The sequence below is a fragment of the Ostrinia nubilalis genome, chromosome 21 (assembly GCF_963855985.1).
Source record: "Ostrinia nubilalis chromosome 21, ilOstNubi1.1, whole genome shotgun sequence".
Lineage (NCBI taxonomy): Eukaryota > Metazoa > Arthropoda > Insecta > Lepidoptera > Crambidae > Ostrinia > Ostrinia nubilalis.
The window spans coordinates 952,913-980,439 of NC_087108.1; the positions used below are offsets into that span (position 1 = coordinate 952,913).

Genomic DNA, 27,527 nt, shown 5'->3' on the forward strand with positions numbered 1-27,527 from the left:
CGCCAAGTCGAGTAAAATTTTTCAATTTCGGTCCAGTTTTCTAGATACATAACTGCTGTCTACAAAATACAAAAAGAAATGAGATCCCATCAAAAACAATACTTGTCAAAAAAACCAAGTCTCGCAACTCAGTTGTTCTACGGTAAAAAGTTGTGAGATCCATGTAATACCAAGTCCAGGCCAGGAAATCTTTAACGTTTTACATAAATTATTGACTTGGCCATCGCACTAAATAATTTAATTTACACGTGTTTTCATGCGATGGCCAAGTCAATATATTTATGTAAAACGTTAAAGATTTCCTGGCCTGGACTTGGTATTACATGGATCTCACAACTTTTTACCGTAGAACAACTGAGTTGCGAGACTTGGTTTTTTTGACAAGTATTGTTTTTGATGGGATTATATATGTCTAGAGCTTAATTCAGTAAATGCCTGAGGTATGGGAGCGGCACGGGAGGGGTGACATTGACATAATACTATGATGTATTATGTGAATTATTATTTAGTACAGTGGTTCTTAACCTTTAAGTCACGAGGGACCATTTTACCAAATTTCTGTCTTGTCAGGGACCAATTTTTTTTTTCTTGAAAATCCTATGAAAGGGAAGGTCTATTTATCGCACACTGTGCGCCGTTTGCGTTGTGATGACTCGACTCGTCACGTCACTTGTTTATTACGATGTCTTTGACCACTTGGAATGCCTCCAGGGACCACCAGTGGTCCGCGGACCACCGGTTAAGAACCACTGATTTAGTAGGTAGGTACTAAATTTTGACGTTCATAAGTGCCACTTCTGGTCTAAACTGAATAAATATTTTTGATTTTGATTTTTTTTATTTTGTGACAAAGGATATTTTGAAGGATCTACAAAAACACCCTCCCGTGCCCCAGGCACTGACCGAGTAAAGCGCTAGTGACCTATAGGTACCTCTTAAGTCTACGATAAATAAATTGTAGAAGAGAAATCCCGCTGAAAACCAGCTTCTCGACATGGCGCTTGTTATGTCGCGAATATAGCTGAGCGGACGCCTCTTCAGCATAGCTTGTAGTTTAATGTTATACGTACTGTATTTTTATTTTATATTTTTCTATGCTGAATAAAGTATTCTTATTCTTATTCTTATTGTGGTTTAAAAAAAACATATTTACATACATAATTACCTATCACAGTAGGGTCATATTCTGGGCTTTGGGCAGAATTGATTGAATGGATCGTATGTTCAAGTCATAATAGTCTTTGAAATGAAAAATCGTTCAATATCTGAGGAATATACTTTTCCAGTAGCTCTTATTGCTATCAAAATGTCTACAATCTATACTATTGCAGGGATTTCTACTTTTTTTTTTGTTTATAGCTGTCACTTCGTTCTTAATGTCACTGTCAATCAAATGTAATTGAGTAGTAATATTGATTGAGCCATTGCCTGTGGCTTATTTATTTCCTGTCCCCCATTATATTTCCGGATCCGGTCGTATAATCTCGAAGGTTGCGATAACAGAATAATAGTTTTATAATAATATCATAATTATATATTTTCTTTTAATTAGCGTCTCAAATGGAAGTTGTCAATAATAAATCAGCGCAAGTTACTTGTTAACTTTTATCGTAAATTGATTTATTAGTTTGACATTTAAAAAATTAACTTGTTTCATGCAGTAACTAGTACGATATAATCAAAACATGTAATTGTGGTAAAGGTCAATGGTAAAGTTAATTTATAATTAATTATTAAGAAATTAACATGGTACACGTTGTTCTAGGACAACGGCGGACAATTATTTTCTACTTTGAGTACACAACAGAACAGATTTACTCATTATAGAAGATAAGTTTACTTACTTTAACAATATTCTTAAATAAATAATCCTAATATTACATCATCTTTTTTTCCAAATACTAGTGTAATTAAAAAAAATATAAAAAAAAATTTTTTTTGTAATCTTTGATAAAATCATCGACACCACCCCCTCCCTATCGCTAATAAAAATGACGTTTAATTTTCCTAATGTTTACATAAGAATTATCAGAAACTATCTTGTCTTATTATCTACCAAAAGTAATGTAAATTAAAACAGTTTTAATTTTAATTTTTAAGTCTCCAGACATTTTTTAAGAATCAGCATTTTGTATACATCGATAAAATCATCGACACCGCCCCCTCCCTAGCGCTAATAAAAGCGACGACGTTAATGAACTTGTAGTTTGTAAATAGAAGATGCGCCCGCGCCGCCCCTCCCCCTCCCCTGTGCATTACCTCCCCCTCGCAGCTGTGCGGTAACTTAATCACTTCAATTAGGATATTTTAGTGGATAAGGATCTTTGAAAATGCATTAACTTTTTATCGATAAAAATTATCGGTCGTGACGTTTGTCGTCTAGATGTGATAACTCGTAATATACAAACAATCTAAATTTTCAGGAAAGAAAAAAACTATTTTTATACTGTGGAACTTATGAGGTATTTTATGTACTTTTTGTAGCCAAACTGTAAGAAATAAAGAGTTATACCTACCTACCGGAAATAACTACGTATAGCAAAGTTTTTGCATCAAAATCTTATTTTACCAAAAACTATTTAAATACCAAGAAAATCAAGTGTCATGTAAGAACCTTTGTATACCAACATGGTTACATGGAGCAATAAATAATTTGTCACATTCCTATTTATCACAAGACCGATTTGTTGCCTTGGTATGGTTTTTAGCATACTTTTGCAAAAATAAAACGAGACAGATTGGAGACGATTTCAAACGATGCATACGCAGCGTGGGGTGCTCTCCTGCAAGGGAGCGACAATATTCACAAACATACCAAAATACCAGATAAAAAGATCCCGATGGGCAGATTCGAGCGCATTTTAATCATGGCGACATAATACTAGGAAAAACTACGAGAAAATCCTAGCAAGTTCCGGCTTTTGTTTTAATATTTTATGTATAAAACATAATGTAAACTTACTTAAGGTCCCAGTTTTAAACCAGGGTGTTTCAAGTTTCAGCTTAGCTAGCTCTGCTTGTGTGTATGGTAAATCTTGGTTATGTAGATTTGACCGCAATCATATGTACCTGATTTTAAGTGAGATGCAGTTTACGGTGGCTCATGCCCAGACTATTCACTCTATCCTTGAAGAAGCGCAGTAAGATATTGATATTGGCCACAAATGTTAGGTACTCCTACATTGTCTACAATTACTACAAACACAAATGTGTGTCCAATAAAGTCAATAGCAAATGCCAGATGCCACCGTTCATTCATAACCAACCTCGACCAAGCTTACTATGTGACACTCCGCACGTAGTCCAGTCCCAAACAACGATAAGAACGAATAATTTCTTTTATTGTCTTATTGTTTGACTATCAGCTGATAACATATTGGCTGATAAGCTTGAATTAATTAGCGATGACACTACAATCTGCTGACAGCAGTAGACTTTCTATTTTTGTTGTTAAATCGCACTTATAGCGTAGTAGGGCTTAGTGGGTGCGGTCTACATCAACGTGTTACTAATACAATATGTATAACAAAGTTGAAGAAAGATAAACAACTTTATTGAGAAATAAATATGACGTTATTGCGATTTTCGGTTGGAAATTCATTAAAGTTAAGAATTTAATCTTAATCTTAGCGGGGTTTTACCTACACCAGAAACTAATCAACAGAGATAAGAAAAACGTCGATTAATAGATAATGAATATGAATATAAACACCCATGTGGTTTCGGTAGAGTTCAGTATACTTAATAGGACCTCCCTGTTACCGTGGGCATCAGACACACCTCAACTTCGAACTCTTATGTTCTTCTGATTAATTTCGTTGCGGGTTCAATGACAGTTTAACTTTCCCCCAGGACAAACTTGACCTTCACTGATTGGGTTTTTATTGGCGGTCAAGCTGTAGATCCTGGCTACACAGGAGTTGCAGCTGTGGGAACGAGAGGTGGGAATAGTCCCGTTTGTTACTCGACATCGTAAGAGATAAATATGCAAACATCAGGCTTTTCCATCCCGCCTGGACAGCTTAATTTATGTTGGCTCTGGTACATAGAGAGGGTCATCCTCCTGCAGCGGACTCTAAATGATCTGATGATGAATACATATTTATGTTTCAGAAGCAATAGACATCCATAGAGTGTAGTAGATAGATAAACACTAATATTTGCCCCTGGTGAGATGGATTGGAATCCAAACCCTGGCATTATAGTCCAACATGCGATCAGGGTTCGAAAGGATAATTATATCTGAAAATTATCCGATAATTATCACGAAGCGTAATTATCTTGATAATTCCGAACCCTGCATGCGATCCATCACTTCAAGCGAAAATGTTCCTTTGAATCCCTCAATGAGTATCCTAAGTATACATTATGCCTTCAAAAGCCTCTGTTTATACAGACAAACAGACGTACCATTCATTTCTAAGACCAATAAAACTTAAACAAGCTCCAAACAATAATATTAACAACTTGAAACAATGGGCATTAACCATCCTAAATTGAAAGCAAGTACGCGACGACGTCCGGAGGGCATCGTTCAATAGCTGACCCCAGAAACTGGGCGAGAATTAACAGCATCCGATAGGGAGGGGACACTCACTGTTGCGGATGAGTCGATAGTCGATATCGATAAAATTAGTTCAATAGCTGACCCCAGAGACTGGGCGAGAATTAACAGCATCCGATAGAGAGGGGACACTCACTGCTGCGGATGTGTCGATAGTTGCTATCGATAACCGATAATCAGTTCAATAGCTGACCCCAGAGACTGGGCGAGAATTAACAGCATCCGATAGGGAGGGGACACTCACTGCTGCGGATAGGTATGTCGATAGCCGCTATGGATAAGATAGCACACACCACACCCCACCGCCCACTGGAAGCCATTAGCGTGAACTATCCATCTCATATTTAATTCCAGCGAATCGTTTTCAATTATAAAGTTCAACCTTCGCATCAAACCAAAAAAATGCCATACAACTTGTTAAGTCTGAAATTCTGAATACATTCTAATCAATGTAGGTACTTTCTTCGTCGAAAATAATTAGTATAGTCATGGTGTAATCAAAAAGTCGGTCATAAAAGTACCTATGTACCTGTCTGTTGTCGTATCCGCTTTTAATCTTAATTGTGTACGTCCATAAACAATTTTCATTATCAATGTTTACAATAAAAACATCATCATCATGATTTTAGTTATTATAATGAAATTAATGTAATGATTGAATGAATGAAATGTTTATTTGAAACTTAAAATACAAAACACACAAATTAACACTTATCCCCCTGTTTCTGAATTGAAATTCTCTGCTTGAGCGTGCCTATTTTCTACTTAATTTTTAGTAAAAAATAAGGAAACATTTTATTCATCTTTTTGTGACTTTTATTTTAGTAGGCAATCTAGATTCGAAATAAGTTTTGGACTCAAGTGTGGATAATGGATAGTACCACTATCATAATTTCTGTGAATAGTGACAGTATATCCGTTATCGATATCCGTTTTATCGACACGTCATGCGACACTAGCCAGGGCAGGGCGGCGGAAACGCACATGAATGCAGCAACAAGCGGGATCCAGTGCACTTTGACCGACTGCACCGAGACAAAGGGTGTGTGTTTGAAGTTTTGAGTCTTTATGGTGTGGGTAGTGACAACTGGATCTCTAGACATAAATATAAAGTGACAGTTTTAACGGTTATCACTTCACGGGATTTATTGTAACAATACCTATCTTTTTAACGGTAAATAAGATATTTACCCTCCCGACGTTTCGATAACCGTTTACGTGAAGTGATAACAGTTTTATAATAAAAATGCAACATAATAGTTTGTAATATTATTATGGCAGTTTTAATTCTAAAATCGCTTCGCTCCTTTCATTCGCAGTTAGGTACTCCGTGAAGCGATTTCGAGATTGAATCTTTTAAGGATGTTATTGGTCTAATCTTGGCCACGAAATAGAAATGATTTGTGTCTTGGGGGTCAGGTGTAACATGTTAAATAATAAATCTGTCCTTATAGGTGTGTATCTGTATACCCTTTGGTATTTATTTTAGAACAACAGGCAGGCCCAAGTCCTAACCAAACTGAGAATAAAGCACACATAAGTATGAATCCACTTTCTTTACAACATCCTTTATTATCATTTGCAAAGTCCTAATATCACTACAGAGGGCTGAGTGTGAGTTTAAAAAATGTATGATAGTTCTTGAATGTTTCCGCTAGGGGCACTGTACAATCCGTCATACAGTTAATGTCAGTGAGTGCGTATGATTTAAACTCACACTAGGCCCTCAGTAGTCTAGACAGGGTACTTAGTACTAGCACAGAATACAATAATAGTAGACAGGGTACAATACTACCTTTATCCGCATTACTATCCTAGCACTTAAAAAAATCCCTAGCCTAGCAGATTAGGCATTGCTCAACCTAGCCCTAACTAAATAAAGAAAAAGGACTTTTCTTTTTCATTAGAATAAAACTCATTTATGCTTGAGTGAGCTCATAGCTTATTTGATCAAATCGTCGGAATAAACTCAGCTCATTTCAGCAGCTGTAATAATCGTTGAGTCACAACAACACAGGGCTGCCAACTGCAATTTTCTGCGTTATTTCTTGTCGGGAAATTGTATTAAAGGCGGAATCTTCTGGATCAAGGGAAATGTTTAAAAATGCTTTTAGCTTTATCTACTTACTAAACTTGAAATACTATCAATGAAAATTACAAAACAACGCTAAAAACCACATACTTTTATCAGTCATTTTGATTTTGTCCTGTAATTGGCTTATATTTTAAGTTAAAATTCAATCAAAAGTCTCAATTTGTGCGAGATTGAATCGAGTTTTGAAAGAACTATCAAATCAATAAGATCGATACGTGTAGGTACTAGGTACTCGAATCGAGCGTCCCTAAACTGAAAACTTCCTAGTGTTCTTCGAAAAAGTGCAGTCATAAGTTCCTACAAAAATTTACTCAGTTCGAAACTCACGAAGACTAAGCTAAATGTAGAAGCTAGCTTGCAATATGTTTAAAGATTATTTATTTATTTATTTTAACAAAGCTTAAACCTATCATAATTACAGCGTACAAATTCAATTATTATTACAGCCAGCCCTACCAACCGCAGACGGTCGCGTGAGACGCCGCCCCGCCCAGTCTAGCCGCCCGCCCTGCGTATGGATTTTACGTTCCACTACGGTTAGGATTTGATTTCAAACGTATACGTGTCATGTATATTGCTACTCATGTTTGAGTGAGTAAGCTTTAGCTCGTACGTACGCCTGTTTTCATTTTAAGTTTGCGGTGTTCAGGAGATGATTCATCTCGGTGTAAAATAATGCTAACAATCTATAAACATAATATTTATAAAAGCGAAAGTTTGACTGATTGACTGACTGACTCACTCACTCATCACGAAATCTCAGAAACTACAAATGCTAGGAGTCTCAAATTGTGCATGGGGGTTCCTTTTAGAACGTAGGTGCTCACTAAGACGGGATTTTGCTAAATTCAACCCCTAAGGGGGTAAAACAGGATCCACACGTACGAAGTCACGGGCGGCCGCTAGTATGAAACAATTGTGCAAGTACTACCTCCTCCCTACAGTTTCGTAGTAACTATTTTTTATGTTACTCATCATCTCAGCCATAGGACGTCCACTGCTGAACATAGGCCTCCCCCAATGCTTTCTATGTTTCCCGATTGGTAGCGACCTGCGTCCAGCGTTTATGTTACTATAGTGTTTAAAATGTCATGGGAGTGTACTTACTTCATAAATATGTTTTTCAGACAAATATGGCAAGTTCTGAGAAGAATCATCAGTTGCCAGTTGTGAATATAAGTCACGTAAACAGAAATAGGTAGGTAGGTATGTATATTTACAATGAAGTCGGTTAAAAAAGGGACTTTATTATGCTGAAAAATACCTATTCAGCCTCAACTGTCTCAAGGAAAAATACTCAAAAGGCTGGCAGCAAAAGCTTAGACTTTGCCAACTTTCATGGAAAATGAAGTGAATTTTCCAGTTTATTTCAAGCTGTTCGGGATATTAAAAAAGTGATGAAGTGCACTGCAGTTGCCAAGTCGCAAGGGAAAGCCATTTCATTGAATGTCAAGTAGGGTTTCTGATTTCTCGACTTATTTTTTTTCTCGAGTTTCGGGAATTCTCGAGGCCAAAGTCTCGAGTTTTCTCGGGTCTCGAGTCTTTTAATTAAAACTGATGAAATCGGTTGAAGTTTAATAAAAACACGGGTTTTTATTAATGTTATAATGTGTCTGGGTTATAATCAATAATACTGTAAAGTTTCAACAAAATCCGTTCAGTAGTTTTTGCGTGAAAGAGTAACAAACATCCAGACATCCACACAAACTTTCACATTTATAATATTAGTAGGATAATAATTATAACTTAGTAATTAACTAAAGGAACAAAAGTCATAAAGTCGCATGTACTTTAAGGATTAATAACCATAAATATCTGGAGCTCCAATTGAATCACTTGTTTTCCAAAGAACACAAGTCCAAATTAATTGAAAAATTACGATAATAAACCTATATACATTTACAAACAAAAAAAAACTTTTAATTAATTTTTAAACTTAAAGTAAACGACTTGAATAAACGTATTTAAGAGTACCTAAACTAACAGATAGTTAACAAAAAAAAATCAGTGTTTAAATCAGTCAGTTATACAAACATAATGAAATATAGCATACTCGTAGGTGAACATTATTATCATTACTTGCAAATCAAATTAGTTAAAAAAAGGAAAGACTAGGCCAGTCTAAACGCAACGTTAACCTATTAAATAATTAAAAACTTACTTTTGTCTAAGAAAATAGGCTTTCAAGAATATTAAAGCTTCAAATTCGAAACTCGAGAATTCTCGAGCTCCGGTAATTTTTTTCTCGTCTCGAATGAAGCCAAATTTCTCGAGTTTTCTCGAGTTCGAGAAAGCTCGAGCAGAAACCCTAATGTCAAGTTCTGTTCAAGTATTTTGCCAAATGAATATGGATTCTAAGCCGTCCTGAAAGGTCGCTGTTAAAAGATTCAGACACTTCTGCCATGAAAACTAGAATCCGGTAGGTATTATTTCGATGGATATCGCAAAGGAAAATAATATTACATTATTTAAATTCAGTTTTTTATAAACATGTTTCTTAATAATATCTAGCAGCCGCTTGCGACTTCGTACGCGTGGATCCCGTTTTACCCCTCTATGTATGAGTGAGTTAAATTTTGCAAAAACCCGTCTTAGTGAGCACCTACGTTCTAAAAAATTTGAGACTCCTAGCACTTGTAGTTTCTGAGATTTCGTTATGAGTGAGTCAGTAAATCAGTGACCTTTCGTTTTTATAGATTATAGAAGATAAAAACAAATCGTTGCCTGATAAACAAATAATAATACATTACGAAAATAAAAATCAAAGATTTCCTCATTTTCTCACCAATGCCTAAAATTTAAAATCTTTACTTTATGGAGATAAATAAACATAAAAGAATATATTTAAACTATTTATGCTATCAATGTGTGGGTGTATGTTAATCAATACAAAAATTAAAAATAGTAAAGCGCTTTTGCAGACCGTACTAAAAGCTCGCCAGCAAACGAATCGCTAAATTCGTCACTCTCCTCACCGGCCCTGTGGCGCAACGGATAACGCGTCTGACTACGGATCAGAAGATTCCAGGTTCGAATCCTGGCAGGGTCGCTGAAACACTTTTTGCGTTTTTCTATTAATTTTGCTTTTCTTTTCGTGGATGAAGACAACGATTAATGTATTAAAATAGGCAAGCAAGAGCGTTTTATTTTCAAATAACTGAGTACGTTCACGTACATCTCAAATGTAGTATTTTAATTTATACGTCAAGTTTTATCAAAATCGGTTTAATTATGTTTCAGAATATCTACAAAAAAAGTTTAATTCACTTCTCCATTTGACTCCTAAATTGACTGATTCGCTGTTAAAAATTTATAAAATAACCTTAGCGATCCGCACCACCATTAAACACCGTGATCGTAGGGTTTTTTTACATCTTACCGTTAAATGTTTGTCTATCTATTTGAACTTACCTACCACTTTCAGACCATTCGGCGTTAAATCGATTTCTTTTATTACACCAATTTGCAGGTAGGTATTTATATAATCATACATTTACCTACCGCATTCGACTACCCGCAATATGACGAACCAATCAACAAAATTGCTGAATGCTTTTTAATTTCCTCGCATTTTTGAAGTTATTCCATTTATATTGCAAGTTACAAAGGCACAATACGTGTTGTAAACGATTCAACATCTACCTGCTTTTTGTGTAGGTAACAGTTATTGTTTGGTACCCACTGGTAAGGGTTCCTTACATTTAATTTTTCGCAAACAATTCGTTAAAATGAAATTTCAAAAACTTTTTTGAAAGATTTGGTCATGTATTGACAGAAACAATTCGTTAAAATCAAACAATAACTATTTACCCGACTGCGCCAGAAGGAGGCTTATGTTTTTGAAGGACTTTTGGTCAAGTAGGTCCCTTTGGTAGTAAGGGTTCGTAAAATCAAGTAAAGTTCGTTAGAGCACCTCCTTGAATACTAATTTTCATATTTTTAATATCCCTACTAATAATAATGCGAAAGTAACTCGTTACGCTTTCACGCCTGGACCACTTAACCGATTTAGATGAAATTTGTTATAAGACTATAGACACACTATAGATAGAGATAGTTTTTACCTTTTTATACCGGTTTTTGTTACAGGGACGTGTCACGTGCGCAATTATGTTTATGTGTGACAGACAAAATTACACGCGGGCGAAGCCGCGGGTAAAAGCTAGTATGTTTGTTTATACATAAGAAAGAACACCTAATACTAAACTGGTAGGTACTACTTAAGAGTCTTAACGAAGAGAGTAATAAGAAAAGCTTTGACGAAAATGTGCTCTCCCATTTTTGAAGTGGGGTTTCTTATTATGTCACGGAACCCCACACCTGACCTTTGTTAATCCAGAACGTGCCGTCGTATAATGCCTGTCTACCTTACAAAAAGCGAAAAGAGCGAAAAAAGCGTAAACAAAGGTTTTAGGAGCGAAACTATAAATCAGAATCGATGGATTGTTTTGTTGCTCGCCTATTGTGGGGGCACGCCTAACGAGGCTGTGGGTTCGATGCTCAGTTAGTTTATTTGGTTTTAGAAATTCTTTGAACTGCTAAGAATTTAGGTAGGTATTAAGGTAGGTATTCGACGACAAATCAAAACTATAGATACATTTACGTTGCAATTAGCAACTTCCCAAGGTGAGATAGCTAGCCTGTTTTAAAACAATTACTTCCTAAGCACCGACTTAATAGAAAAACTTCAAAATTACCTTAAGTTGCCATCAAATTATTACCTACCTACTTAAAAGTAGGATAAATACAATACAAGATTGCAGATTTACAGAAAGCGTAGTTAAACCAATTTAGAGAAGCTCTTGTCCTTTTGCGCCAGTTTAAGATGAAAACCTAAGCAAAAATCTGGTAGTGGGACCTTAAAATATTAAAATGAGCAAATACTTGCTTATTTTCTAGCTAAAACCCTAAAATAGGTAGGTACCTACTTAACTATTGTAGGTACATAAAATAGACACAACTACTAGGTAGTCTAGAAATAGGTAGGTATAATTTATTATTTACCAACTTAGTTACAACAATATTGATAACCGACTAAAACATTTATCGCTATACCTACTTATCCAATTATACTAACACAAAGGAAAATTATTTATGAACTCCTTGAAAACAAAGAAAAGCAAACAGCTGATTTCTGCCTCCGCCAAGATTACAATGACACTTACCTACAAAAATCTCCAATTCTCCCTCCTCCGAGTCAGGTAAATAGATCACAAACACTATTATATCAGTTCACTGCTACACTATCGAACTAAAAAAACCACCAAACTATCAATACGACCACAAAACACTGATAATATCTACAAAAACATTTATCAATAAACAAAATTCCAAATATAACCTAAAAAATAACCCTCCCAATGCAACGCGATTGTCACAGTGACAAAATGAACGATCGGGCCCCGCAGACCACCGGGCGCGTTTGACAGCTGACTGGCTAAACCGCGCATGCGCGAAGTCTACACACGCGCAAAAACAAGGGTGAAATCCTTGAGTTGATAAGATTAGGCGCTTTTAGGTTATCTTTTTCGCGCTCGAAGTGCTAATAGATATTCACTTGAATTATCTGTCCTCTTCACGCGTGAAGAACGGTTATGGCTTCTAAATCACAGCGGGTAGATTGTTAGGGCTCTTGAGTTGGATAAATTCGCTAACTTCAACGGAGGGTTGAGTTGTCTGATTTTACTTAAAACTTAGCTAGGTGCTTTGTTACTAGTAATAGTAAGTTTAATAGCAGGAAAATAGAGGTATTGGCCATACAGATACCTACAGCAGTGATAGGAACAATATTATCAGCTGTATTAAAGACACCTACCCAGACCTAGAGATTATTTTGAACATATAGAGAGAAGTATTTATTCCGTTATAAATAACTTGAAAAAATCGAATCGACCTTTCGGTTGCCGGGCGACTTCTCTTCCATCTGAGCTACCTGAATGAACCATTCGCAACTTTAAATGCTAAAGATTTTAATAACATTTATTTCGTCTTCTCCTCTTAGGACCAATCAATAAGTATTAAAAGATATCATTAATTTTAATTACAAACTGCTACGCTGGGTAAGATCTCTTGAAACTTTGTTCTTCAGTCAATCTACATCACAATCTTTCTTAACCCTTTTAAGTTTCCAAAAAGCCTTTGATCAAAAATAAACGACGCAGAATAGATTAGCGGTCAAACGACCTCGGACGACAGACGGGTTCAATATTTGATTTAGGTCCTTTGGACCCTTGATTAAACACATTACGAAAGGCGCGTGAGGGATCAAATAGGTTGTTTTTGTTATAAATGGGACGAAAAAAGCAATCAGTTAAGGAAGGAATGTTTGTGGAAGCTACGTAAGTAGGTGTCGAATATGAGATTTTGACCCTCGTCTCGTTTAGGCCCAGAACAGACGGTGAAACGCAACTGCAACGAAACTGCAACTTTCTGATGATTCTTATGAATGAAACTGAAACTGAAAGTTTCAAACTGGTCGCGTCGTGTGTGGTCTCTTAATGGACGCTATGGCAGAAACTTAGATGCAACTCAAAAGTAACTAGCAGTTGCAGTTTCGTTGCAGTTGCGTTTCACGGTCTGTTATGGGCCTTACGGTTTGATTCTTCTGTGTGTATCGAAATTTAGTGAAAAAAAAAACATTATTTTAGGTGCAGTTTACCACAAATTATGGTTTCTTTTCCACCTGGATGATACGGGCAGGACGACCGAACGTTGTGGAAATCCATGGGAGAGGCCTTTGTCCATCAGTGGATGTCATTTGGCTAAAACGACCGAACCACCAACTCAGAGGTGATGATAAGGACAATGAAGGCTAGATATAAGAATCGACCTCATTGAAGCTTTCAGCTCAATGAAATTCCGCAAAGGAATCAAAAATCAAATCAAAATCAAAAATATTTTATTTAATTTAGACCACTAGTGGCAGTTATGAACGTAAAAATACAGTAAATAAAAAAAAAGGTAGCCCTTTTGGGGCACTTTACATAATATCTCCTTATCTTTTGGGCCCTACCAGCGCTTCGAGACAAACATATCAAATGGAACTCGCAAAAATTAGGCTCCTTGAATCTATTTTCATAAAGCTTGTAGCTAAAAATAGCAATAAAAAGAACTATTAATGATAACCATTTAGAGTCCAGACACCATGCAAAACAGAAATAGAAACAAATAAAGCGTTAAAACAGCTATTGTCCGAGAAACCAGCAAATAGCACGACGCAGCATGCACGACGCTGCATTGGTATGGACGCGTCGCGACAATGCGCCACGTCGCGTCGCACGACACCGCGCGACATTTCCGCCGGCACGCGCGGCGTGATTTGAAGGGGGGTTTTACATCGCACGATGCCAGAGGGGAGAGATCGCCACAAAAAGAGGGGAAGAATGAAGATGAAGATGCAAGAGGGGAGACAGATTATATTATCTGTGGGAGACAGTAATCAAATTCGATCGTGAGTCTTGACAATAGAGACTTTAAGGCGATTTGATAACATCTGACAGTAAGTTGACCACTTGCCTTACAAGTTTCAACACCCGTCCCTAAATAGCACTGAATCCACTCTTGATGTATGGCTTGAAGTGAACATCTTGTGCTTGTGTAAAAGGGCACTTACAAAATAAAGTAGGTCATTCGCTGGACCGACGATCTGGTGAAGATCGCAAGCACAGAACATATTTCTATGTTCTGTGGTCGCAAGCAACACATGGTGATGCGAACAGGACTGGATGTTATTGAAGTCCTTGGACATCCTTTGGCTGAGTCTGTAACGATGGTGACGATTGATAATATATAACGGAGGATTTGGGCCAGCAGGGTTTTTAAAAGGGGTGACGTCAGCTCCGCTGACGTTATCCCTTTCGTCATCACTCATCACAAATTAACGAAAACACAGGTTGGAGCACGTACACTGATTTTATTCCATAAAACAAAAATTACTTAAAGAAAATAATTAGTTTTAATTACAATAATTATAAAAATAATAAAATACTCACAGGATTCGTGATCACCGTCCTCCCTCGACCAAAGTCGATTCAATAATGCCGCGCGCCGCCACCAAAATCACTTAACACAAAACTAGAATGGCGTCGCTTGGCGGAAGTGCCGTAGTCAAAACACTACTTTTAAGAAAATATTAACAGATTGATTTTTTAGAACGACGAAATACATTTGTAAAATCATTAATAATTTTAACAAGTTAATTTTAATATTCAAATTATTTTTACGGTGAGTTTCAGTCGAAACATCCGCTGAATTATCTTAGAAATGGCAGCGGATGTTCCGGCTTGTAATCAAGTTCAAATAAGTTTTAATAATTCGTGTTTTACCGCAAAATATTTTAACAAACTGGTTTTGTGACATTTATAAATCAAGGCAAGATTTTTAAAACTATCAGCGCTAAATTAATAAATCGTTTAGTCGTGGTTTCACAATAATCATTTATTGAAACATAAGCTTACGACTAAACAAAACTTTTCATGGCAAACAATCATGGGAATTTACATATTTCCACATATAAAATAGGCTAGCTCAAAATCGACCGTTCACGTTGGCGTCGCGCACCGGGAAGAAGGAAACTTCTCGAAGCTTCCGCGTGAGTCGCGAGACGCGCGGGGGGACTGCCTCGCGCCGATTGGCCGAGGAAAGGGCGCGGCACCATACATCCGCGTGATTCGCTATTAGACGAGATGGCGTGATAACACTAACGTTGCGTTGTTCGCGCGCGATAACGTTATAAACGTTATGAAATAGCGTTGCCGCGTTACAACCTCCCCCTCTAGTTCAGACGACGCAACGCGGTCTGGACTAGCTTAAAAGTTACGCGGCCTACCTCGCCTACGTTTCTCCCTAACAGGCGGATGGATGTGACCAACAAATGGAGTAAGTTGTGAGGCATAACACTTCCCTAACTTCGCTCCAGGCTCTCCCTTCAGGAGGTAAGTGCTGTCACTCAAGACCCTCGATACCTTATACGGGCCGTCACGCCTAAGGTTAAGCTTAGGGGTTTGATTTCGACCAGTGTCGTTCAAACCCTGGGTCTTCAGTAAGACCAAATCGCCCACCTTATAGTCTGGCGGCGGCCGACGCCCTTGGTCGGCATAGTTCCTCTCGGCGGCAGCCAGGAGGCGGCTAGGGTACTCAATAAGTCGCTCGTCCGGCCCCTCCCCCTGCTTCAAAGCTGCCCCGAGGCAATAACGACTGCTCTCGGTCCTCAGCTTCAGCTTCGTGGTCTCCTCGACACGCTTCAGCTCGGCGTCGGCGGTAGGGGTAAGTACACGATCCTGTACAAAAGCATACCGCCGGTCTGGTGTGTCGGCAAAACTCCACGCTGCCTGCTGGATATCAATGACAATACCTGCGTCTCTGATGAAATCACGTCCTAGAAGCGTCCTCGTATCGGCCCCAGGGATCACCAGGAATGTGGTAAATATCTTTCGACCTTGCAGGACGACAGTGACATCACCTGTAAGGACGTCGTGTACCTGTCGTGTTCCATCTGCTAACCCGATCAATCGTTGCGTCTCCGTGAAGCGTACGCCACCTGCCACCAACTTCCGGTACAACATCGGACTGGCTAGGCAGTCCGTAGCCCCTGTGTCCATGACAGCAACGCCGCTATGACCCAATATCTGGATACGGATCGTCGGTTTGAAGTGGTCGAAGTCAACTCCCGCTGTATAAAGAGTCAGACCAGGGAGGAAACATAAATCGTGAGGCTCGCCCTCCACCTGGGCGGAATTGAACTCACTAGTACCTAAAAAACTGGCTTTCGCCTCAAAATCGGCAATTTCTCGAAAATTGCGTAAAACATCGGGTGAGATAGGCATTTCACATCTATCTTGCACACAATTACCACTGTGACACATTTCGGATGCGTTACCCTGCATCCCAGAAAAGTCGCATTTGCCACCCTGTACTATGCCAGAAAAGTTCCGGTTACCACCCTGTGTGTCCGAAAAATTCCGGTTGCCACCCTGTGTTACAGGTGAACTGCGGTTACCATACCGCACTGAATTAACATTCCCGGGCTTACAATTTTTAGTGAACAAATACCCGGTTTCACCCCGTATTGTAAAAACATTCCCGTTTTCATCCTGCATGACGGGAATTTTACGTGATGAGTTACGACGAGTTTTCGTCTTGTTACGTGATGATAATAATGTTACGGGGGGTTTACAATTATTGTAAAAAGTACGACGGGACCCTAAAGTGTGGAGTTCCGATTGAGACTTCGGACTACACGTCTCACACTTCGATTTGATTACGCCTTGCTGGCCACATCCATAACACCGTATTGTACTATTATTACGCGAACTATTATTATTAAAATTACGTTCGGAGTTGTCTTTGCTCGTGGAAGTTTTGTTATTTCGCTCACGGTTACGACAATTATCTATTTGATGACCAAATACATTACAAAAAGAACAACGTAAACGATTACGTCCCTGTGTTTTTGCGTCATTTGAACTAGAGGGCGAGTGTGTAGGTGTGTTATCAGTTAGCGGAGAACTACTTACGGTTTTCTGGATGGAATAGGTACTTGTGGTGCCGCGTGGACCTTTACCTGAGTCCCCTTGCGTTACCTCGGCGATAGACTCCTCGATATCGCGGGCCCTATCCACCAACACGTCTAACGACACAACACTTTCGCGGGTTACGCGTTTACGCACTCGTCGGTCAAGTAGACCGTAAACAATGTCAATCTGCAGACACTCGTTCAGTTCATATGGAAGTTTAGCTATCAACGCTCTCGTCTTCGAGATAAACACGTCGCATCGTTGCTGTCCTTGCTCTTGCGCGAATATTTCGCGAAGGATTTTGTAGGCCGGTCGTGCGGCGCCGTACATGCCTCGTAGGCGCGCGACCGCGTCGTCCCAGGTGTAGACGGAGTTCTTGACCCCTCGCCACCACACAGCTGCATCATCCACCAGCAGGATGGGGAGGCCGCGCAGCGCGTGCTCGTCGCTCACGCTCAGGCACTCCTTGTATGTAGTGACGGCGTCCAGAAATGCTTCCAACTTGTCGGCGTCGTCCGCTCGCCCATCGAAGCGTGCCGTGCATTTTGCGAACGACCCGCCTCGGAACTGCGACTCGGATGTCGACATCGGTGGCGACTGGGGCGGTACTGCCGGCCCCGTGCTCGTCGTGCTCGTGGTGCTCAGCGTCGTCAGTAGGTTCTCGAAGAGGATGCGGTTGGCCTCCTGTTGGGACCGTGCGAAGGCCGACAGGAGGGAGGACACCTGCGACTCGGTCATGAACGGGCCCGCGGCGCTGCCGCCGGGCGCGGTCGGAGCCGCTGTCGCTTGCCGGTCGGCGCCGTGCTGAGCGACCCCTTGGTCGCCCGCGGCTGCCGATGCCGTTGCCGCCGAGTGGTCGTCATGGTCATCGCGGTTGCCTGCGACCCCACATTTGGATCGCGTCGCGGAAGCCATCGTCACTCGTAACAGTTCGAGATTGCACTGTTTTCACGCCGGTAAAAACAGGTTTCGACACGTTGCTGCACTCACGGTAGGTACTTTGCCGGTACTGTTCATAGGTTAAGGCCTCGAGTTGGGCGTCATTTTAGTCGTGGTTTCACAATAATCATTTATTGAAACATAAGCTTACGACTAAACAAAACTTTTCATGGCAAACAATCATGGGAATTTACATATTTCCACATATAAAATAGGCTAGCTCAAAATCGACCGTTCACGTTGGCGTCGCGCACCGGGAAGAAGGAAACTTCTCGAAGCTTCCGCGTGAGTCGCGAGACGCGCGGGGGGACTGCCTCGCGCCGATTGGCCGAGGAAAGGGCGCGGCACCATACATCCGCGTGATTCGCTATTAGACGAGATGGCGTGATAACACTAACGTTGCGTTGTTCGCGCGCGATAACGTTATAAACGTTATGAAATAGCGTTGCCGCGTTACAATCGTAAATTAGCAATACTGATTATTACATTCTCAAAATAATAGAAAGTAATTGGAAATGAAATTAAGTCTTGCCTTGACAAGTAAATGACATGTAAATTCATGAACTATTTTTAGAACCTTCAGACAATTTTTACAAATAATTCCAGTCGAAACATCCGGCGGGAATATCCAAAAATGTCGGCGGATATTTCGACTGGTAAACAAGTCCATATTAGTTTAATAAATTAAAGAAACTTTACACAAAACAATCTTTCTTAATTTATAAATCAAGGCAAGGTTTTTAGAATCAATAACGAATAATTAGAACAATAAGAATCAGCTATACTTATTATTATGTGTTGAAGCATTTATAGTCTTGCGTCGACACGGCCATTCTGCGAGACGGTGCGTGCTCTGCGCCAGTCTTAGTTCTGAAAAATACAAATGGTTTCTCTGAGCTAGGTATCTGTTAGGAGGTACACTAGCTGATAACTTAGTTATGGTACTCCATAGTGTTATTAATGAAACTTGACGACAATGATCACAGCCAAGTATTCAGCTATAATTTTGTACATAGTACTTTCAGATTTATAATATTAGCAAGTACTGATACTGCATCTTATTACGATTCATGTTTAGTAAATTCACATTAAATCATTTGAGAATTTGTAAAAATAAGAGAACTTAAGAAATAGAACAGGATGAAGGAAAGTGAGCGAAGTTTTTACTTTTATGTTACGAATATTTTACACATACTCGTACTGATCAGGTTTATATGTTTTGTTTATATGCAAATGCCCCACGCATACTTGCATACCTTTTAGATATAGTATGATGCTGTGGTGCTGAGCGGTCTCGTACGCCGTGGTCCACAGGGGCTCTAAAGGATTTAGGAGAAGGTCGATGCTGGGGCCTAGGCCTTACTTTTATGACCGTGGTCCCCAGGGGCTCTGAAAAATAGGTACTTGCGTTTGTTGAAGCTCACAGGTAAATGTTGCTGTGGTGCTGAGCGGTCTTGTACGCCGTGGTCCACAGGGGCTCTAAAGGATTTAGGAGAAGGTCGATGCTGGGGCCTAGGCCTTACTTTTATGACCGTGGTCCCCAGGGGCTCTGAAAAATAGGTACTTGCGTTTGTTGAAGCTCACAGGTAAATGTTGCTGTGGTGCTGAGCGGTCTCGTACGCCGTGGTCCACAGGGGCTCTAAAGGATAGAGGAAGGTCGATGCTGGGGCCTAGGCCTTACTTTTATGACCGTGGTCCCCAGAGGCTCTGAAAACAACAGAAATTGGAAAGGAACGAAGGAAAAAGTAACCTTTGGTCTTTTAGGTAGGTTAATGTCATGATACCAACCAATTAGTTGAGGCATCCAAAAGCAAGGCAGCTCGAGATGTAGAAGGTTGTGGTTCATTAGAGGTATCTGTTTGTGGAGTGTCATTAACGCCTGCCGATGAGTTGTCATCGAGTTGGAGTGCAGTCTGTTGTTGGATATCGTCATTGGACCCCGTCGACACGGTTTCTTGCTCACCAGGTTGAGGAGCTTTACGTAATTGATCGTGAGCGACTTTGCGTGGTCGCCCTCTGCCCGTTACGCGTTTCACCATGTAGCGGTCATTATCCAGTATTCTGAAGATCTCGTATGGTTCGCTGTACTTCAGGTCCAGGGACGTTTGATTTCTGGGATTGTTCTTAATAAGTACATAGTCACCTCTTTGAAATGGGCGTAATCTTGCTTTATTCCGATCAAAGCGTTGTTTTTCATACTGAGCTGCAGCCGCCATTTTCTGTTGCACGTGTTGGTCGAGTGTATCAAAATCTATTGACTCATTATCAATATTTACCAACCTTAGCAATTCTGGTGGTACACAGTGTTGACGGCGTGTCAAGAGAGTAAGTGGTGCAACTCCTGTGACCCTGTGTGGAGTGCAGTTGAATGCAAGTTGAAGGGCTTCTAAAGCGGTCTGCCAGTTTTCAGTATCATAGTTCTTGATCATGGTTAGTGCATTTTTGAGAGTAGCCATTACCCGTTCAACTTGTCCATTCGCTCGGCTTACTCCTGGCGCTATTGCATGAAAATTTATACCAAAACGGTCGCAATAGGTTTTGAACTCACCGAGAAATTCCCGACCGCCATCGACTACCACCTGGATTGGAGTTCCAAATAAGTGTACAACTCGTTTCAGTGCTGCGAGAGTGCTGCTTGGGCTCTTGTCATTGGAGTAACTGAGGAGTATGTACTTACTGAACGCATCGATGGTGACTATTACGTACTCGTCCTGACCTTCAGCGTTTCTTGTACCCAGCTTGCCGGTAATGTCCATGTGAATGACTTGAAATGCTGTAGTGGGTTTTTGTATCGGATGAAGCTGGGCTTGAATTGCACCGGAAGGGCCTTTTGAAGTTCTACATATTACGCAATTGTCCACAAACCTCCTGACAATAGTGGTCATGTTAGCAAACCAGTAAGTTTCTCTCAACTTTTGTAAAGTTTTCTCCCATCCTGGATGTTGGAGTGTTGTGTGGAAAGAGTTTATTAAACTCCACTGGAATGACTTTGGTGCCACTATTGATTTGTACGTACCAAGTATTGAGTCGGTGATCGTTTTCTTGAGCACGCCCTCTTCCAACACGTAGCCTGCAGCGGGACTGTCAGTAGTCATGCTTTCAATTAGCGGACGCAGAGTATCATCGCGTCGTTGCTCAATTCGGAGCCACTCTGTGTCTCTGGTCATGGTGTTAACAGACATTTCCGCTGTGGGGTTTCGGCTAAAAAAATCTGCGTGCTGTAAACGCTCACCTTTTCGGTACTCTACCTCGAAATCGTAATTCTGTAGAAAGGCCCACCACCGATGAATTCGTGGAAGTAAGTCCTTCTTGTGCTTGGATGCCTTCAAAGCATTACAGTCTGTTATTACCTTGAACTTTCGGCCGTATAAGTAGTGCCGAAAATGTTTGATGGCCCTCACCACCGCCAAGGTCTCCAGCTCGTACGAATGGTAGCGGCTCTCGGCGTCGGTGGTGCGCTGGCTCATGTACGCGACTGGATGCTGGCGGTCTCCAACAGTCTGGACCAACACCGCTCCGAAGCCGAGGCTGCTGGCGTCCGTGTAGAGCTCGATTGGTGCGCCTTCCTGGAATAGTGCAAGGGTAGGCGCAGTAGACAAGTGTTGTATAATTTTGTTACGAGCCTCGTCATGTCGGTCATTCCATTCCCATTTGGCGTCTTTCTTAGTTAACTCGTAAAGGGGTAGCATTACGCGTGAAAAATTGGGAATGAAACGCCGGAAGTAGCCGGCGAGGCCGTTAAATTGCCTAACTTGCTTAGCTGTTTGTGGAATAGGTGCCTTCGTTAAAGCCTCCACTTTTCGTGGGCTGGGGCTGACTTGCCCGTCGGTCACAATATTGCCCAAATACTCGATGGAGCGTTTAAAGAAAGCAGTCTTTTCCACATTAATCGAGAAGCCGGCTTCTTGCAAAGCAATTAGTATCCGCTCAATATGGGCTAGACCCTGATCAAATCCCTTACATTTTGAGAGTACATCGTCAACGTAAACTTGACAAACCTGATCAGGAGAATTTAAAAGTTCCGCTAAAGCCCTATTCATGCATCTTTGGTACACAGAGCATGCATTACTGAGACCAAACGGCATGGTCAAGTATTCGTACATGCCGTCCGGGGTCACAAAGGCGGTCTTTTCAATAGAGTTCTCAGAAATGGGAATTTGGTGAAAGCCAGCCGCCATGTCAAATGTAGAGAAGTAGAGACCCCCCGCTAATTGATCTATTTGATCCGAAATGATTGATAATGGGTAGTGATCTCTCAGGGTATTTTTGTTCAACTCGCGGTAGTCCACGCACATGCGATCCTTTCCATTTTTCTTCTTATCAAGAATGATTGGACTAGAGAATGGTGATTTGCTCTCTCGAATGATATTGTGCTCAAGTAATTCATTGACAATGTCACGCACCTTTTCCCGCTCGACGGGACTCAATCTATACGGTCTACGCTCGACGCACTTATTTGGATCTTTCAAACGAATTTCCAGTTCGCCAGTATTGACCCGTGTGCGAGGGTAGCCGCGGACAAACAGGTGTTCAAACTTGTTCAACAATATTTTCAATTCGCTAATTTGATCAACATCAATCAGGTCGCAATCTAAACTGTCAAACTTTTCGCTATGCGATCGCACGTGGTAAACCGACGGTTGATGAACCAATGTTGCACCCCGAGAATTCACTACCACACTTAAATTCGTGTTCTCTACAAGATTCATCCCTATCAAAACATCGGAGCCTACTTCATAGTCCGGGACTATGTGGAACTGAAGCTCCACTCGCATGTTGTCTATCATGCAGATAGTTGTCAATGTTGATAATGATACGACTGTATATTGCCCTATGCCTTTCAAATAATTAACAGCATGAATTCGTTTCCCGGGTAACTTTGATGCTATCGACTCCCGCATAACAGAACATTCCGCCCCGCTATCGAAAATTGCGCAAATTTTTAAATCACCGATTATTAGGGGCATGGAATTTAATTTTGGTATGCCCACACAATTCACATTTGATGTTACTGCGCGTTCGCGTTTGTAACACGTTTCATATGTGTGACCAACTCTTGAACAGAACGTGCATGTCGGCCTCTTATCCTTTTGCGGCACGGTTTTATCATCCAGATGACGCGGTTGAGGGTTTTCATTTTTATCACGGTAATAGCAATCACGCGTATCATGACCGGGTTTTTTACAAATTCGGCAAAATAACGATGGCTTATCTGCGAGTCGCTGCCGCTTGACAGGGCCCTGCTGTACATTTGATGTACTTGGGTAAGGGCGTTTTACGCGGCGTATGGATGAAGCTACTGATATTAACTCGGGCACTGAAGCGGCCCTGGCATTCAACAGCTCGATTCTAAGCCTTTCGTCCCCAATGCAACCGATTACGGCCTCAACTGCGTCATCATTGGATAACTTATCCTTGGTAATACGTCGCCATAACACCCAAGCCTGTGATAGGAACTGCGCGATATCCTTTGAATTATCATAGGTATGCTCTCGAAAACGTATAACATCTCGAGAGTACCTATTCTCAGGTTCGAATGTTGTAATTAAAACATCGCGCAATTCCTGCCAGGTGGTGGTAGAAACAAGCCAATTGTCGACCCACAACCTGGCACGACCTTTGAGTAAACTACCCGCCTTCATTCTTACATCATAGTCGCTCAGGTTATAGGTTTCCATGGCAGTGGTCACATGCTGACACCACTCACGTACTCCAACATTGGCGTCCGGATCGTATGATGGCAAAAACACATCATTAATTTTTACTTTCGCATCGGGTAACACACAAATACGATCGGACATGTGCTTCATCATTTGCATCATTTGTGAGAAAAACTCTGCTGGTACTCCGCTAACAGAAGCGTTACTATTTTCATCATTTAAAACAGAAGGGCGAGCAGAAGTGGGTTGTGATCCCACTTCTGATAACGGAGGATTTGGGCCAGCAGGGTTTTTAAAAGGGGTGACGTCAGCTCCGCTGACGTTATCCCTTTCGTCATCACTCATCACAAATTAACGAAAACACAGGTTGGAGCACGTACACTGATTTTATTCCATAAAACAAAAATTACTTAAAGAAAATAATTAGTTTTAATTACAATAATTATAAAAATAATAAAATACTCACAGGATTCGTGATCACCGTCCTCCCTCGACCAAAGTCGATTCAATAATGCCGCGCGCCGCCACCAAAATCACTTAACACAAAACTAGAATGGCGTCGCTTGGCGGAAGTGCCGTAGTCAAAACACTACTTGTTGGGCACCGGGTGTGCCCGTTACTATACCTATATAAATTTAATTGGTTTGGAGATATTCACTTTTACTATATTGAAACACGTCTTTGTCTAATGGTGTTTAATGAACAACTGAAGTAAAAAAGTAAAAAAACAAAGCGTCAAAATATAAAAAACATTCCAAAAGAAAAAAATACAAAAAACGCATATAAAAAAGGTCTGTCGCCAACACTACTTTTAAGAAAATATTAACAGATTGATTTTTTAGAACGACGAAATACATTTGTAAAATCATTAATAATTTTAACAAGTTACTTTTAATATTCAAATTATTTTTACGGTGAGTTTCAGTCGAAACATCCGCTGAATTATCTTAGAAATGGCAGCGGATGTTCCGGCTTGTAATCAAGTTCAAATAAGTTTTAATAATTCGTGTTTTACCGCAAAATATTTTAACAAACTGGTTTTGTGTCATTTATAAATCAAGGCAAGATTTTTAAAACTATCAGCGCTAAATTAATAAATCGTAAATTAGCAATACTGATTATTACATTCTCAAAATAATAGAAAGTAATTGGAAATGAAATTAAGTCTTGCCTTGACAAGTAAATGACATGTAAATTCATGAACTATTTTTAGAACCTTCAGACAATTTTTACAAATAATTCCAGTCGAAACATCCGGCGGGAATATCCAAAAATGTCGGCGGATATTTCGACTGGTAAACAAGTCCATATTAGTTTAATAAATTAAAGAAACTTTACACAAAACAATCTTTCTTAATTTATAAATCAAGGCAAGGTTTTTAGAATCAATAACGAATAATTAGAACAATAAGAATCAGCTATACTTATTATTATGTGTTGAAGCATTTATAGTCTTACGTCGACATATACAGTGTGAGTCACGTTAAAGTGTACATATGAAAATAGATGAAACTAGACCTATTTTTATCGACAAAAAAGAGGTCAAAAATTTTTTGAGATTTTTTTAAAATTTTTTATAGAATTTTTTTTCTTCCAATTACTTATTGTAAAGAAAACGTAATAACTTTTAAACTAAGCGGTATATCCTGATAAAATAAAAACAGTAATAATGCTAAATAACAGGCGATACTAAAAAAATACACAAAATACACAAAAAAGGCCAACAAATAATAAAAAATGATACTTTTTGAAAAAAATCTGCTTTTAAATTCGTGTTTTTTTTAGTTATTTGACAAATTTCTCCAAAAAATGCCCCTATAACAGGTTGTTTTTATTACTTTGTATTATTCTCTATCGTATTATCTTTGTAAAACCAAAAATCGCATGTCTCTATCCCTATCACAACATTTGCTATGAGCGTTTGAACAAAGGCCTGCCACAACATTATACTCCGCTGCAGGTAGAGAAAATTTTAATTTTAACTAAAATGCTTATTTTACTTCGAAATCTTTTGTTTTTATTTGAAATTTAACTTGTCTTTATCTAAATTACAAATCTAGAGCCATTTTCAGTTTCGTTGTTAACGAAGCGTTGAATAGCGCGCCCGGAGAGGCTTAGTTCAAACGATCATTGCAAATGTTGTGATAGGGATAGAGACATGCGATTTTTGGTTTTATGAAGGTAATACGATAGACAATAATACAAAGTAGTAAAAACCACCGATTATAGGGCCATTTTTTGGAGAAATTTATCAAATTACCAAAAAAACACGAATTTAAAAGCAGATTTTTTTCAAAAAGTATCATTTTTTATTATTTGTTGGCCTTTTTTGTGTATTTTATGTATTTTTTTAGTATCGCGTGTTATTTAGCATTATTACTGTTTTTATTTTATCAGGATATACCGCTTAGTTTAAAATTTATTACGTTTTCTTTACAATAAGTAATTGGAAGAAAAAAAATTCTATAAAAAATTAAAAAAAAATCTCAAAAATATTTTGACCTCTTTTTTGTCGATAAAAATAGGTCTAGTTTCATCTATTTTCATATGTACACTTTAACGTGACTCACACTGTATTATAGCTGTGATTATAGTATCAGAAATCATGTTAGCTGACGACTGATCGGGTCGTGAGGTGTAAAGCCTACAGCTAGCCCTTTGTTTGCGTGGCTTTGTGTGTACCGTAGGAACCACTCTGGCCTATATTTGGAGACATGACACCCTTTCACGCACACGGAAATAGCATTTAGCTGAAAATATAAAATGAGTAAAGATACCTACTACCTACCGTTGGGACAGAAGTTCTCGAGAGGCGACCACGGGCCGGAAGACGTAGCGTGGGTAGGCCTCCCACTAGGTGGACCGACGATCTAGTGAAGGTCGCGGGAAGAGCCTGGATGCGGACGCGGTTTTATGGACGGTTAAGGACCGGTTGCTATGGAAATCCTTGGGAGAGGCCTTTGTCCAGCAGTGGACGCCATTTGACTGAAACGAAACGAACGAAAGATACCTAGTCTTTAAAAATCAAGTAAGTACATAAAACGTACGCAGCGTCGGACATCCACCCACAAGGTGGACCGACGACCTCATAAAGGTAGCAAGAAGGCGCTGGGTGCAGGTCGCTACCCTACTAACCAGGCGATGTGGAAGTCATTGGGGGAGGCCTATGTTCAGCAGTGGACGTTCTGTGGCCGAAATGATGATGATGAGTACATAAAATACCCATCTACATACTTTCAGGTCGTATTTTGGTTAAATAAAAGTTACTCGGCGCTGCCAAATATCAACCTGTCCCAAATGAAGGACTCTTAAGAACCACACATCGGTCCTTTATTTGTTCAACCTTGTAAATCACAAAATCTGATTTAATTGTAGCTCCATCCATACCTTCGGCGAACTCGTGACTCGATAACATCCTCGAGAACCCCTCCAGCGTCTTGCAACATTGTTGCCGCAACATACTCAATCGACATACCTCGAGCGATATAAATATTTGCGGCGTAGTGAAGTCTAGCAGTGTCCCTTGTGTCCCGATACCCTTGATTGAAAATAATCGGCTGTGCCACTTGTACAAATGTCCTGATAAAAAGAATCTGTGTCCCGATAAAAAATAACATCTATGCCACTTGAAGAAACAATTTTTGACACTTGTATCCAGATTAGAAGAGATATCTGTCCCACCACCATGCTTGAAGATATTATATTATTATGGAGTGTTGGAGTCTTAAACTATGTTTAACATCTGAAAATTCTAC

At 39.8% G+C, this 27,527-nt stretch overlaps 1 protein-coding gene, 1 long non-coding RNA gene and 1 other non-coding gene across 3 annotated transcripts in view; 2 read left to right on the forward strand and 1 right to left on the reverse strand.

Moving 5' to 3' along the window:
* LOC135082018 (GAS2-like protein pickled eggs) overlaps nucleotides 1–12,083 on the reverse strand; it is a 201,893-nt gene extending 189,810 nt beyond the window's left edge. Inside the window, exon 1 of the mRNA XM_063976767.1 lies at nucleotides 11,825–12,083. The gene's annotated coding sequence lies outside the window, so the exon portion shown is untranslated. The remainder of the gene's footprint in view (nucleotides 1–11,824) is intronic.
* Nucleotides 1–27,527, forward strand: part of LOC135082033 (uncharacterized) — a 194,883-nt gene that overhangs the window by 21,843 nt on the left and 145,513 nt on the right. The gene's annotated exons all lie outside the window — the stretch shown is intronic.
* Trnar-acg (transfer RNA arginine (anticodon ACG)) lies at nucleotides 9,636–9,708 on the forward strand. The gene has a single exon. It is a non-coding gene; the product is annotated as a tRNA-Arg (tRNA).